Source organism: Sitophilus oryzae, unplaced genomic scaffold (genome assembly GCF_002938485.1).
Source record: "Sitophilus oryzae breed Bouriz unplaced genomic scaffold, Soryzae_2.0 scaffold_359_pilon_pilon, whole genome shotgun sequence".
In the NCBI taxonomy this organism is placed as follows: domain Eukaryota; kingdom Metazoa; phylum Arthropoda; class Insecta; order Coleoptera; family Curculionidae; genus Sitophilus; species Sitophilus oryzae.
In genome coordinates this window covers 57,440-73,293 of record NW_022146928.1, presented here as the reverse complement: position 1 = coordinate 73,293, position 15,854 = coordinate 57,440, and positions in this window count along the sequence as shown.

Genomic DNA, 15,854 nt, shown 5'->3' with positions numbered 1-15,854 from the left:
TATATAGACGCAGCTTAGCAGCCATTTACAGATCTATGAGGTTAAAGGGGCGCAGCTAGAATTGATCGTAGATCATCCATTTTTTTCTCATATGTTACATAGAACACCTAGTCATATTTATTTACTACCCAGAGCGTCTTTCATGTTTATAAAAAAATACCCGTTTTGAGGGGGAGGGGGGCGGCTAAATGTTGATTGACAATGTTCAGTTTTTTTGTACAGTTTTCCTAATATGCGAAATAAGTTTTTTTCATTATCCCTACAAGTAAATCAAAAGAAAAAAATTTGGCCGTTTTCGACCCACCCTAATATACAGGTCAATCAACACGGAGTGTTGTACCCAAACGATTTGATTTTTACAATTTTTTTTGTTTTCGTTGAGGAACTACTAGAGATAGAATTTAAAAATATTTTTATGTGATGTCCCCAAACATGTGTGTATATGTACATTTTTAGTTTCTACAATTAAAATAAAGATAAATTTGATTAAGGCTTGCTGCATTAATCTTACCGTTTTTGAAATATTCACGGTTTTGTAAAAATGCATTAACAAATTTAATACTTCATTTCTCTAGGCGTATGAAAGTTTATAAAATCAAATATTGTACTGCAGTTTTCCTATTTACTAAATTTTGTGTTGAAAAAATAAAAACTATACTACCTTATACAGTGTGTCTAAAAATGTATATAAATAGTAGAGATTAAACGGCAACGATATTAAACAACAATGACTTGTTTAATGTAAATGGAACACCCTATATATTTTACGTGGACCAGATACGTAATTTAATTGTCTATCAAATTGTATTTTATCATTTTTACTTATATCTTCAAGTTTTCGTATAAAATGCATTTTCTTTAAATTTAGACCTCTTTTTCAAGACAAGTTTTCAAAGAGTACAAATATACAAATATTGTCGATATAATTCCCTTGCTTCATTAAAAAAATAAAAAAAACTGTTTAAATATTTTGTAAAAGAGGACCAATTAATATGATCCTATCAGTACTCGAATTGTATTCGGATTAATTGACTGTTTGCGTCTCGGTTTGCGTTGATTAATAATTGCTCCAAATAATAAAAAAACTGAATTTTGTGTATTAGACAGTGTGGTAAAAAGTAACACTAGTACAATAACTATAAATTTTATTTAATTTTTTGACGTATGCTTATTTATAACAGAGACGTTCACGAGGACGTTCACATTCATAAATTGTTATTATATTGATTTCTGGTTCAAATCCACATTTATTCAGAATAATTTATTAACTAACACAATTAAATATGTAATTAATTAATATTAACATTGAAAATGTTTCTGTTATCCTATATAAGGGAGCCCAAATCGAATTAAACTGCTACATTTGCCACACCATGACGTCATATATACAAGGGTATAAGAAATCTCGGCGCAGCGGCGGCAGTCGGCCAGCGCGCGCAAAAACCATTACATCGCTAATTGTTTATTGATATATCTTTATTAGTTTAAAAGCAAAAAATATGGGGTTTGCTTTGATACCTTGTCAAGACATAAGCGAAACTTTTAAATTGTTTCTTTTAACATTGAAAATGTTTCTGTTATCCTATATAAGGGAGCCCAAATCGAATTAAAATGCTACATTTGCCACACCATGAAGTCATATATACAAGGGTATAGGAAATCTCGGCGCAGCGGCGGCAGTCGGCCAGCGCGCGCAAAAACCATTACATCGCTAATTGTTTATTGATATATCTTTATTAGTTTAAAAGCAAAAAATATGGGGTTTGCTTTGATACCTTGTCAAGACATAAGCGAAACTTTTAAATTGTTTCTTTTTTTCATTTAGGCCTTCGTTTTTCGTTAAATGAAAGTTATATTAAAAAAATCTATTTTTAAACCAAATTATCGCATGATTTAAATGATTATTCATGTTTAAAGTTTTTTTTGGTCATAAGCGCCTAATGGAAATGTTTTTTCGTAAATAATTATAAAAAATTACTCTCTACGAAGACTGTATTGTGTACTGGATCAAAAAATAAGTATTTGTTTTCTCTATACGGTGGTATTAATATATCGATTTTTGATGATAGTGCCCTTTTACCCGGTCTAATTTTGTACTACTTTCGGAATAAGGATCCCCATCTTTGGACCCCATCATGTACTGTACTTCCATCCCTGAAAAATTCAGCTTGTGACACCGAAGTGAGAGGTAACGTCAAAATAAGCTTTAATCTACCTACATCATAGGTAGGTGTAGGTACTCTAGGTATATTCTACCTAGACAGTAGCTGAACTAGCTGACAGTAGTAATTAATTTGTAATCCGATAAGTAGTTGTCATTATATAAGTTTAATCATCTTATACCTCCTATAACGGTAGGTTTTGTATTTTTCCTGATTGGTTTGCTAAACAAAAATATACTGGGCATATAAATGTCTGTTACAGGTTAATTCCTTAAAGAAATATGTTACACACATATTATTTTAATAATAATAGTATAATAGTAACGGCTATATTATGTTATAACAGATACATATGTATTGAATGTACTTATTTTAACCAATGCATTGTTTTGTTTTTATAATCTCACAAATAAGAACTGTTTTATAGTTTTTATGATAAAAAACAGTGATTATACAATTTATTTACACCCCTTACACTGTTTTCTGTAAGGGGTGTAATCAGGAGTATATTTCGTAACCTCTTACGATATAAGAGGGCACAAAGTGTTTTATTACTTAATGCTTAAAATTTAATAATATATTTGTACATAAAATTAAAATAGACTAGAAAGTCAATTAATTAATATTGACGTAATTACTAAATAAGTACGAGATTTTTTTTCTAATTATTTTAGTGTATTTTTAGTCACCTAATTATAAAGGAGAGATATCCAACCATTGCATTATTTTACTCACAAATAAATGTTTTATGGTTTTTATTATAAAACAACGATTAATTTATTATACACCCCTTAACCCAAACACTCCAAGGAGGATATTTCGTGACCCCTTATTTAAGGTGGATAAGCTTTATTAGTCAATGTTTTAATTACCCAGCGTCTTTAATAAAAATCTAATGTAATTTTTCATAGAAATGATCTGACATAAAAAGCAAATTTTATCAAAAAACTTTGTGATTATCTACAAGGCGTAAACCGCTGACAAATGTCTGTATACTAATGCCAAAGTAATGCCAAAAATACAAATTAAATAGCAAAATTTCTCATATAATGCCCCACTAATGCCAATCTGATTCCAATATAATATCACTAATACCACGAATAATATGAAACACATTTGTTTCACGCATTAACCTGTAACAATGCTGGTAGGTACGTGCACAGATTTTTTCCTAGGTAACTTAAAAGTCGTTAAAAAGTCTAATTATATTTAAAGAAGATATAATTCCAACAAATTACATTATAAGGCCAATAATGCACAACTAATACCATTAAAATTTTAGCGTTTTTAACTTGTGTAACATATTTCTTTAACGAATTAACCTGTAACAATAGTGGTAGGTACGCGCACAGATTTTTTCGATGGGTAACCTATTAAGTCGTTAAACAGGCCTATAAAAGCTATAACAACATAGGTAACTAATATTTTTAATTTAATTCGAGTTTTAAAATAAATAATAAATGTTTTTACTGGTGTATTTCTGAAGTGTTCATTATTAAAAGTAGATATTCTTCAAGTTATGCGAAGTAATAAGTAATGTTTCCGGTGAGACCGGGTATATGTCACCGGATTCTGGTTAGTATAAAGACTTTTTCTATAGAAAGAGTTTTTTCTATATTTTCCTTTCAAAATAAGACTAATTTCTTCTTATTCTTTTAAATATCACAGTGTTTCTTTTTCCTAAAATGTTATACTTAATTTTCGCTTAAAATTAAAAAATCACAAATGGAGGAAAATATACGTTATTGAATAAAGTTTATACAAATCACTTTACCATAACAAAAAAGTAAAAACATGTCATGGCGGAAGACATTAAGGTGGCATTTCACTACGCAATACGCTACGCAGTCAACATATTCCTATGCGCGGATGAGTGTCTTCAAGACTCTTCCTTCGGTCAGGGTCACGACGCCGCCGAAGAGGAATTGGCCTACGTTTGGCTAAACAGGCTGGACACGGTGGAGTACGATATTGGCGAGCCTGAATATTTATAAAAATTTGCAAAGTAAAATATGTTGGAAAAATAATTAATCCATACATATATAAAAGCTCAAAGGGTTTTTTGTTGCATCCATCCCGCCGAAACCGCTTTTTACCAATCTTGATGATTCTTTTTTTAAATGAAAGGTATATATGTGTAGATTTGTTATGAAGCATTTTTATAGTGCTTAATGGCTATTTCTTTGTGTAAAACGACTAAATACTAAAACATACCTGAAAAACACCTACACACAATACCTCCAGAAATACATTATTTGTCATTGTCAGTGGTGTGTCAGTTAGATTATATATTAAGTTTTTAAATATTTTAGAGTGAGTTCATGCCGCTAGCTTTAGATACATACATATTAGCACAAAGGTTCGTTTAAACGACATTAGTGAATTAGCTACACAAAGCGATTTTAGGAAATTCATCCTCTTACAGAGTAAAATTATCTCGGAACAGTTTGTTGTATTAAAATTCCTTACTATTTTGTCTAGAAGAATGAAATCCTACAAAAAGAATTAGAAGAAATTTTTGAAATTCATCAACCAAATGGGTAATGTTAGTAAAAATTTATATAAAACTTGGTGACCCCTGGATTATACACATAAAAATGGCACACATTGGCACAAAGGTAAAGTGAATTTGTGAAATTTATACCCTTAGGGAGTAGAATAGGCAATGAAAGTTTGCTGTACGAAAATGCAATACTATAACATTATAAACCAGACAGTATAAAATTTTATACAATGGTTTATTTAGTGACATCATAACGAAATATATCTACCTCAATTATCTTTCAAAGAATAAAAAATAACCTATAAAGAGAGTATTAGTGCTCTTAATAAATAAAAAAAAGATGAAAAATAAAAAACATCTATGCTCACTAGCTCTCTATAAAGAAGTAAAAAATCATTTAAATCAATGCATGAACGATTCGAGGTGTAACGCGAACGTAGTCGCGAGAAAAAGCTAGTAATTTATTAAATTATTTTATTTAACTCATTAATTTTCATTGAAAAGGAATTTTTGTAATTCGCCACTATATTCGTTAAAAACTAAGAAACTCATATCAAATTTAAGTTTTGCGATTTTGACTTATACTTTTTACAAAATCTGAACACATTTAAAAAAAAAAGTTTTTGATAATATTTGTGTAGATTGACTACAAGTTGTATAACATAAATTTCTACGACCGTTCTACCTAGTGGTCTGCAGCATCGCCTTGTGGTGCAAACGTGGGCCTGTTAATCTGTGACGTGACGCACAACAGCCAAGAAACAGAGCCAACAGAAGCGTGGCTAAGAATTTAGTAATTTAAAAAAAGTATTTTAGATACAGTAGTAAGTATTAAAAAGTTTTGTGTTTAAATGGGGTTTGCCTTTAACAGTTAAAAAATTATATCGTAAAGTGTAACTTTCCGTAAGAATTCTTTATCTGTCATTAATCATGATTTGTCATCATGTTAACCTGATGTTCTGTATGTTATTTTGTTTTTTTCGAGGTTTTTTTGCTTGCTTGTTTTACGGATAGGTGCGATCGCATTATTATTGATAATGTTTTATTTAATGTTAACACTACTACTTTTTCAGTGAATCTTTAAATCTGTTGTTTTTTGTTAAGTTCGTTATTTAAACATATGTATGTAATACACTCATATTAACACTAATCATATTTTTACGTTTTTATTCATCATTTTCAATGCCCCCCCGGTTGCATCTTTGTAAAGGACTGTGAATTTTTTTCATTCAGGCCTTCGTTTTTCGTTAAATGAAAGTTATATTAAAAAAATCTATTTTTAAACCAAATTTTCGCATGATTGAAATGATTATTCATGTTTAAAGTTTTTTTTTTGGTCATAAGCGCTAATGGAAATGTTTTTTTGTAAATAATTATAAAAAATTACTCCCTACGAAGACTTTATTGTGTACTGGATCAAAAAATAAGTATTTGTTTTCTCTATACGGTGGTATTAATATATCGATTTTTGATGATAGTGCCCTTTTACCCGGTCTAATTTTGTACTACTTTCGGAATAAGGGTCCCCATATCATGTACTGTACTTCCATCCCTGAAAAATTCAGCTTGTGACACCGAAGTGAGAGGTAACGTCAAAATAATCTTTAATCTACCTACATCATAGGTAGCTGAACTAGCTGACAGTAGCAATTAATTTGTTATCCGATAAGTAGTTGTCATTATATAAGTTTAATCATCTTATACCTCCTATAACGGTAGGTTTTGGATTTTTCCTGATTGGTTTGTTAAACAAAAATATACTGGGCATATAAATGTCTGTTACAGGTTAATTCGTTAAAGAAATATGTTACACACATATTATTTTAATAATAATAGTATAATAGTAATGGCTATATTATGTTATAACACATACATATGTATTGAATGTACTTATTTTAACCAATGCATTGTTTTGTTTTTTTTAATCTCACAAATAAGAAATGTTTTATAGTTTTTATTATAAAAAACAGTGATTATACAATTTATTTGCACCCCTTACACTGTTTTCTGTAAGGGGTGTAACCAGGAGTATATTTCGTAACCTCTTAAGATATAAGAGGGCACAAAGTGTTTTATTACTTAATGCTTAGATTAAGATTTAATAATATATTTGTACATAAAATCAAATAGACTAGAAAGTCAATTATTTAATATTGACGTAATTACTAAATAATTACAATTATTTTTTCTAATTATTTTAGTGTATTTTTAGACACCTAATTATAAAGGAGAGATATCCAACCATTGCATTATTTTACTCGCAAATAAATGTTTTATGGTTTTTATTATAAAACAACGAATAATTTATTATACACCCCTTAACCCAAACACTCCAAGGAGGATATTTCGTGACCCCTTATTTAAAGTGGACAAGCTTTATTAGTAAATGTTTTAATTACCCAGCGTCTTTAATAAAAATCTAATGTAATTTTTCATAAAAATTATCTGACATAAAAAGCAAATTTTATCTAAAAACTTTTTGATTATCTACAAGGAGTAAACTGCTGACAAATGTCTGTATACTAATGCCAAAGTAATCCCAAAAATATAAATTAAATACCAAAATTTCTCATATAATGCCGCACTAATGCCAAGCTGATTCCAATATAATACCACGAATAATATGTAACACATTTGTTTAACGAATTAACCTGTAACAATAGTGGTAGGTACGTGTACAGATTTTTTCCTAGGTAACTTAAAAGTCGTTAAAAAGTCTAATTATATTTAAAGAAGATATAATTCCAACTAATTGCATTATAAGGCCAATAATGCACAAGTAATACCATTAAAATTTTAGCGTTTTTAACTTGTGTAACATATTTCTTTAACGAATTAACCTGTAACAATAGTGGTAGGTACGGGCACAGATTTTTTCGCTAGGTAACTTATTAAGTCGTTAAACAGGCCTATAAAAGCTATAACAACATAGGTAACTAATATTTATAATTTAATTCGAGTTTTAATCTCAAGTAATAAATGTTTTTACTGGTGTATTTCTAAATTTTTCATTATTAAAAGTAGATATTCTTCAAGTTATGCGAAGTAATAAGTAATGTTTCCGGTGAGACCGCGTATATGTCACCGGATTCTGGTTAGTATAAAGACTTTTTCTATAGAAAGAGTTTTTTCTATATTTTCCTTTCAAAATAAAACTAATTTCTTCTTATTCTTTTAAATATTACAGTGTTTCTTTTTCCTAAAATGTTATACTTAATTTTCGCTTAAAATTAAAAAATCAGAAATGGAGGAAAATATACGTTATTGAATAAAGTTTATACAAATCACTTTACCATAACAAAAACATAAAAACATGTCATGGCGGAAGATATTCAGGTGGCATTTCACACATTTATCCATTAAAATCGAGATTAAAATAATCAACTTGCGTAACATGTTATACACGAGATAGAAAGTTTCAGAATCGATTAATACGCAATACACTACGCACTCAACTTATTCCTATGCGCGGATGAGCATCTTCAAGACTCTTCCTTCGGCCAGGGTCACGACGCCGCCGAAGAGGAATCGGCCTACGTTGGGCTAAACAGGCTGGACACGGTGGAGTACGATATTGGCGAGTCTGAATATTTATAAAAATTTGCAAAGTAAAATATGTTGGAAAAATAATTAATCCATACATATATATAAAAGCTCAAAGGGTTTTTTTGTTGCATCCATCCCGCCGAAACCACTTTACCAATCTTGATGATTCTTTTTTTAAATGAAAGGTATATATGTGTAGATTTGTTATGAAGTATTTTTATAGTGCTTAATGGCTATTTCTTTGAGTAAAACGACTAAATACTAAAACATACCTGAAAAACATCTACACACAATACCTCCAGAAATAAATTATTTGTCATTGATTTGTCAGTGGTGTGTCAGTTAGATTATATATTACGTTTTTAGATATTTTAGAGTGAGTTCATGCCGCCAGCTTTAGATACATAAATATTAGCACAAAGGTTCGTTTAAACGACATTAGTGAATTAGCTACACAAAGCGATTTTAGGAAATTCATCCTCTTAGAGAGTAAAATTATCTCGGAACAGTTTGTTGTATAAAAAACCTTACTATTTGGTCTAGAAGAATGAAATCCTACAAAAAGAATTAGAAGAAATTTTTGAAATTCATCAACCAAATGGGTAAAGTTAGTAAAAATTTATATAAAACTTGGTGACCTCTGGATTATACACATAAAAATTGGCACAAAGGTAAAGCGAATTTATGAAATTTATACCCTTAGGGAGTAGAATAGGGAATGAAAATTTGCTGTACGAAAATGCAATATTATAACATTATAAACCAGACAGTATAAAATTTTATACAAGGGTTTATTTAGTGACATCATAACGAAATATATCTTCCTCAATTATCCTTCAAAGAATAAAAAATAACCTATAAAGAGAGTACTAGTGCCCTTAATAAATAAAAAAAAAGATGAAAAATAAAAAACATCTATGCTCACTAGCTATAAAGAAGTAAAAAATCATTTAAATCAATGCATGAACGATTCGAGGTGTAACGCGAACGTAGTCGCGCGAAAAAGCTAGTAATTTATTAAATTATCTTATTTAACTCATTAATTTTCATTGAAAAGGAATTTTTGTAATTCGCCACTATATTAGTTAAAAACTAAGAAACTCATATCAAATTTAAGTTTTGCGATTTTGACTTATACTTTTTACAAAATCTGAACACGTTTTAAAAGAAAAAAAGTTTTTGATAATATTTGTGTAGATTGACTACAAGTTGTATAACATAAATTTCTACGACCGGTCTACCTAGTGGTCTGCAGCATCGCGTTGTGGTGCAAACGTTGGCCTGTTAATCTGTGACGTGACGCACAACAGCCAAGAAAAACAGAAGCGTGGCTAAGAATTTAATAATTTAAAAAAAAAGTCTTTTAGATACAGTAGTAGGTATTAAAAAGTTTTGTGTTTAAATGGGGTTTGCCTTTAACATTAAAACATTATATCGTAAAGTGTAACTTTCCGTAAGAATTCTTTTTTTTTTGCTTGCTTGTTTTACGGATAGGTGCAATCGCATAATTATTATTGATAATGTTTTATTTAATTTTAACATTACTACTTTTTCAGTGGATCTTTAAATCTGTTGTTTTTTGTTAAGTTCTTTATTTAAACATATGTATGTAATACACTCATATTAACACTAATCATATTTTTACGTTTTTATTCATCATTTTCAATGCCCCCCCGGTTGCATCTTTGTAAAGGACTGTGAATTTTTGAGTGGATTAACAAAAATTTAAATAGTTTTCTTTTTGTAAGCAAATAGGCTAGCAATATTACTGTATTTAGCACCTGTACATTTTTAAAAAAAAAATCTAAAATGTCAATATTCCATGGATATATTGGTAAATGACATCTAAATTATAAGAAAATGCATTTTATACGAAAACTTGAAAATATAGGTAAAAAATGATATAGCACAGTTTGATAGAAAGATAGACTTAAATTGCGCATCTGATTCACGTGAAATATATGGGTGTTCCAGTTAAATTAACCAAGTTATTGCTCTTTAAAGCTAGTAATTATTTAAAATAAAATTTTAGACATTCTGTAAAAGGTGAATTATTTTTATTATTGCAAAAAAATAGTAAATAGAAAAACTTCAGTACAATATTCGGTTTTAAAAAGTTAAGCACGCCTAGAGAAATAAACCATTAAAATTGTTACTGTATTTTCACATAAACGTAAATATTTCAAAAGCAGTATCTAAGATTTTAGTGCGGCTTTATTTAAATTTACGTTTATTTTAATCGTAGAAACTAAAAATGTAATAATATGCAGGGTGTTCCATTTAAAAATACAACTTTGGTAATTTTAATTATTTGGGACACTGTATCTTGAAAAATATTTTTAAATTTTAGCTCCAATAGCCCTTCAACGAGCCCAAAACTTACAATTTGTAAAAATCTAATCGTTTAGCTACAATACTCTATGTCGAATGTGGTGAATAACCCTGAATATAGTATCTCCAACAAGAGAAGGTCTGGGCCCGTATTCTGTAACTTTGACATAAAAACGTTACGCTTTCAAAGCGGTGAGAGCTGGTATTCGATCAGCGAAACATAAGGCAGTCGATTTTCGTATTTTCGTTGCCATGCGAATCGTGTTCTGAATACGCGTTGAGCACATATTGGCAATATCACAATTTCTAATGTAGCTAATAGTCAAAAGTTGATAACTGACGGATGTAGCAATGAAAAATGTCAATGTTACGTGAATTTCATAACCTATTGTTGAGTTATGTCAAGCTATTTTTCTATGGATATGTCATTATTCTTATTATACGAGGGAAGTGTTGAAGACGCTTTTCAGTATTTTCGATGTTTTGAACAATATTTATAGCTGCCAAGTCGTAAATTATCAATTACTTATTGAGGAATTTATAGATGAAGTACAACACACAAAATCACAATTTTTTCGATTTTCACTGACAGTTTGACAAACAAAACGATCCTTTAAGGCAACCGTTTTCAAAGCGTTCAGCGCAATCAGTAAAGACGCTAAGCGCTTTAGACGAGAATACCGAAATCATTAATTAAGTGCGCGCTCAGCTAAAATTAACGTCATATAGGTACGCTGAGCGTCTAAAAGCGCTTAGCGTTTTCAAAGTTACAGAATACGGGCCCTGACTGTGATATTGGTTGTTGGGATTTGAATGATAGTTTGTAATCGAAACTCAATTAGAAACAAAATACAGAGTTATTAGTTGTTTTTATACAGGGTGGTCCGAACTGTATTCCGGAAACTTCGGCAGCATATTCTGCAGATAAAAATAAGTAAAAAAGTTCGTATAAATGTATGTTATGAAATGCTTAGTTTTGGAGATACAGGGTGTAGAAGTTTCATTTTTATTTCATTTTTTTCCAAATAATTTCTGAAGTAACGTCAATATTTGGATGAAAATTGGTGTCTGGGAATTTTTGACATGAAAAATTTGATTTTGATGTCAATATGGCTCCTATTTGTACGGGGCTCCACCTACATATGTTTTAACTATTTTGAAGAGTAATAACTTTTCGTGCGTACCCGTATAAAACTACTGAGTGAAAAATATACATTTCCGTATTGTTTTAGGTAAAAATGTCTCTTGGTAAAACTCTCTACGAGTAACCGTTCTCAAGATATTTAGAATATGGAAATAGTCAACACATGTCATTATTGGCAAAAAATAAACACGTTGAGTTGGTAGTTATTTGACTGAAATAATAAATTCCGGAAATTTTTATTTTTTTAAATTAATCATAATTTTTTTTCGAAGAAATGATGATAAATCAGTTTCTGTCGAACTTTTGACACAAAAACATTTCAATTCTATGATTTCAGTCTAATAACTATTTAGTCAACATGTTTAATTTATGTCATTGATGACAGGTATTGATAATTTTGATTCCATATATCTCGAGAACCATTACTCGTAGCGATTTTTCCCAAGAGACCTTTTTTACATAGAAAATGTCGCAAATGTATATTTTTTTAGTCGGTAGTTTTATACAGGTACGGACTAAAAGTTATTACTCTGGAACAAGTAAAAAAATGTGTAGGTGGCGCCCTCTACAAGTAGGAGTCATATTGACATCAAAATCAAATTTATCATGTCAAAAAAATCCCAGACATCAATTTTCATCCAAATATTGACGTTACTTTAGAAATTATTTGGAAAAAATCGATATAAAAATGAAATTTCTACACCCTGTATCTCCGAAACTAAGCATTTTAGGACATACATTTATACGAACTTTTTTACTTATTTTATCTGCAGAATATGCTGCCGAAGTTTCCGGAATACAGTTCGGACCACCCTGTATAGTCTCTCCAACAAGAGAAAATATGACTGTGATAGCAGTTGTTTTAATATAAATAATAATTTGAAAACGAAATTCAGTTACAAACAAAATGAGTTAAAAGTTATTAATTGTTTTTCATACATTTACCTATTATTGATTATTAATTGTTTTTATACCAACTATAACATACTTCGTTATATCAAGCAAGGTGTGGTTGGAAAATGTTGGTTTACAACAGCAAATTAGCACATTAAAACACTAATTCACCACTATACATAAAGACATTTACTTTTAATTCCAGTAGCGTTTTGGATCCCGCGCAATTTAGGAGGATGATTAAAACTGAAAGTATTATCTATTCATCTTATTTTTTTTTTAAATTTAGTAATCTATGGTCGATTTAAAATTAATACGAAAAATTTAGGATAATTAATAAATGTGGATAATTACAATAAATGATTAAACTCAGGTATTGTTTAACTTGGAAATGAAGTTATGGATAGTTTAAAATATATTCGTATCTAAACCACCCTTTATCAGCCTGTTGGGAAATACTTCTACATCTATATCGTCTTTACCTCAGGCTTGCTCATGAATAAATTGACCAAAAAGGGAAACATTGGATTATCCAGTTTTATACCTTCCTATCCCTTAAATTCTTAGGAAAACCAAAAACAATTTTATTTTACGTGGAACGCTGAATGACTACCATGTTCAGCTTTATTGCTTTTGTTTTTGGAAATGTTGATATTTTATTATGATATATAAAATCGCAAATTTTTAGTAAAAAAAGAGACATAAAAGATTACTATAATAAACTAATTATTTAATTATGTCTCGATTAGGGTTGTGCCACTTGCCACCTGCAGATTAAGTGAAAAGTTTTGTGTTTTTAAGTATCTAATATACATATTATTAAACGCGTGTTCTAATATTAATCTTGCGGAATATATATTAACATAAAATGAAATAGATAACACAAAAAATAATTTTCTTTAAATTTATAATATTGTTCTCATTTTTTGTAAACCTTCTGACCGCCACTGTACACTTGCTGTCGCACAACCTCTCCTACTAAAGAGTCCATTTCACTAGTCCGAAAAAGTAGCAAAATAAGCGTTCGGTATTTAACGTTTTATGTAAAACTGACTAACCATTTTTACACAAATGAAGAAGGAAATTAAAGATAAGGGATTATACTATATCCATATTCTAGCATATTTTTAAACAACTTGTTTATTTTTTTAAGATTTTGATTGTCAAACATCAACAGAATATTCCTTATGTTTGGACCAAATTTCCTCGAAAATAAAGACATAATTTAAATTTCCGTTACAATACGGAAATAAATTTAAGTTTTGTAATTACAGTGATATATAATTTATATGATTTTGTAACAAATTGCTAGCACGTGTGTTTGGAATTTTGGGCGTGGCCTAACACGACATGATCGGGGTAAGGAAATATCTACAGATATATAAAATGCTAATGTCTATCTGTGTCATCTCTACTGAAGTAACGACTTGCTCTAGAAAGGCTCTTCTAAAAGCTATCGTCGCCGGATTTTTTGTTTTTCATTTAATTAAAAAAAAATAAAAAGAAGTATTTTTTTTTTGGCTGTACTGCCGTTAAACGGTAGCTTGCTAAAATGCCGTTAATAGGTATGACGTCGTTGATGTGACGCACTTGACGGCTTTATGAAATATAGGAATTAGATAGGTGTTTTATAAGGACAAACCAACGCTATCCACCCCACCAAATAACCAATTTAACCAACGCAACTAACCTCGACACTGATAAAGAATATAAAAAACAAATATAAATTTGTAAAAATCAACCAACCCCACCAAATAACCAACTAACCAATGAATTAACACCCTCCAAATAACCACGCTAACCAACCCGCCAAATAACTAAACCAATCCAACCAAAAAGAGTGAAACCAATGCAATAAGATCACGCTATAAGCAAAAAAAAAAATATAAAAAAGTTTTGGTCGGCGTGAGATTTGAACCACGGACCATTCGCTTACGAAGCGATAGCCTCAGCCACTGACCCACAGGTGCCCCTGCAAAATGCTTAAGGCTAGGCATTACTTTCCGCCGACATGAACGACGGCGACGTCACAATATCTATTAACGGCATTTTAGTAGGCTACCGTTTAACGGCTGTTTAAGTACATCGTTTTTTTTTCTGGTGTGGCGGATGCCCCAGGCTTCAACTAGTAATATATATTTCGTTTGGAGCCTTCCTTATTCACACCAGCTTTACCCTACCCCTACCCCTGAAAGCAATCCGAACAGTACAGCGTAATAGACTCAAAATATATTTTGGATAGATAGATTAAAAAACACAAAATTAATTAAAACATTCCAAGCCTCTCTAAAAAACTCTAAATGTAAATTTCTCTATGCATGTTGTCATGCGTTATTAGCAGGCAATTTAAACTTTTAACTAATTTAAATAGAAATCGCTATCACCACCCACGATATCAACTGAAACCTGGAGTTGTAAATATACCGAACATTTTAATAGCTTAAATTCTGTTAATTGAAATCCTAAAGAGACTATTCTCTAAAATGCTATCTTTAGATTCCAATCTCAAGACCTTTATGTAAATTACAGATTGCCAGCAGGGGATCCCATTGTACGGAATTAATTTATATAATGAAGATACTAGCTATAATATCCGAAAATCATATTTAAAATAAGTTACTCTATTATAAAGTGAATATTATACAAAATTAAAGAGACAATTTTTATGTATAATGTATTTCTTGGTATAAAATATAATATAAGTCATCATCATCATCATTCTCAGCTATATTCAACCATTTCCAATTATGGTGTAGCCTCCCTCACATATTTGAACGGAGAAGGGGCCCTCTTTGTAGTTGGGCCCATTGTTGTCTATTGTTGGCTATGCGGGCCCAAGTGATCCCTGCTAATGTCCTAATAGCATGATCCCATCTCAGGTTTGATCTTCCTCCAGGTCTCTTAATTCCCCGTAATTTTTTGCGGTCCACATGCTGTCCGTCCTTCTTGCCAGGTGTCCTGCCTATTGCCACTTTAAGGATTTTATTCTGTGGGTTTTTATATCGTATCCACTCTATTACTTTACGGTCCTTTTTGGTTATTTCTCGCATTCTTTAGATTTATCAGCCTTAATATTTTTATTGCCTTTAGGGCATTCTAGTTTTGATATTGAGTTTCTTCTAGATGTAAATTAGTAGATATAATAAGTAGATAAAAAATATCACTAGATGATAATTACTTCTTGAATATACGGATAAATTGCGTATATTAGAGAAATGTGAATTTCACCATATGGCTAATTTTTTGAACAATTTATTGTATTTTGTAGATAACA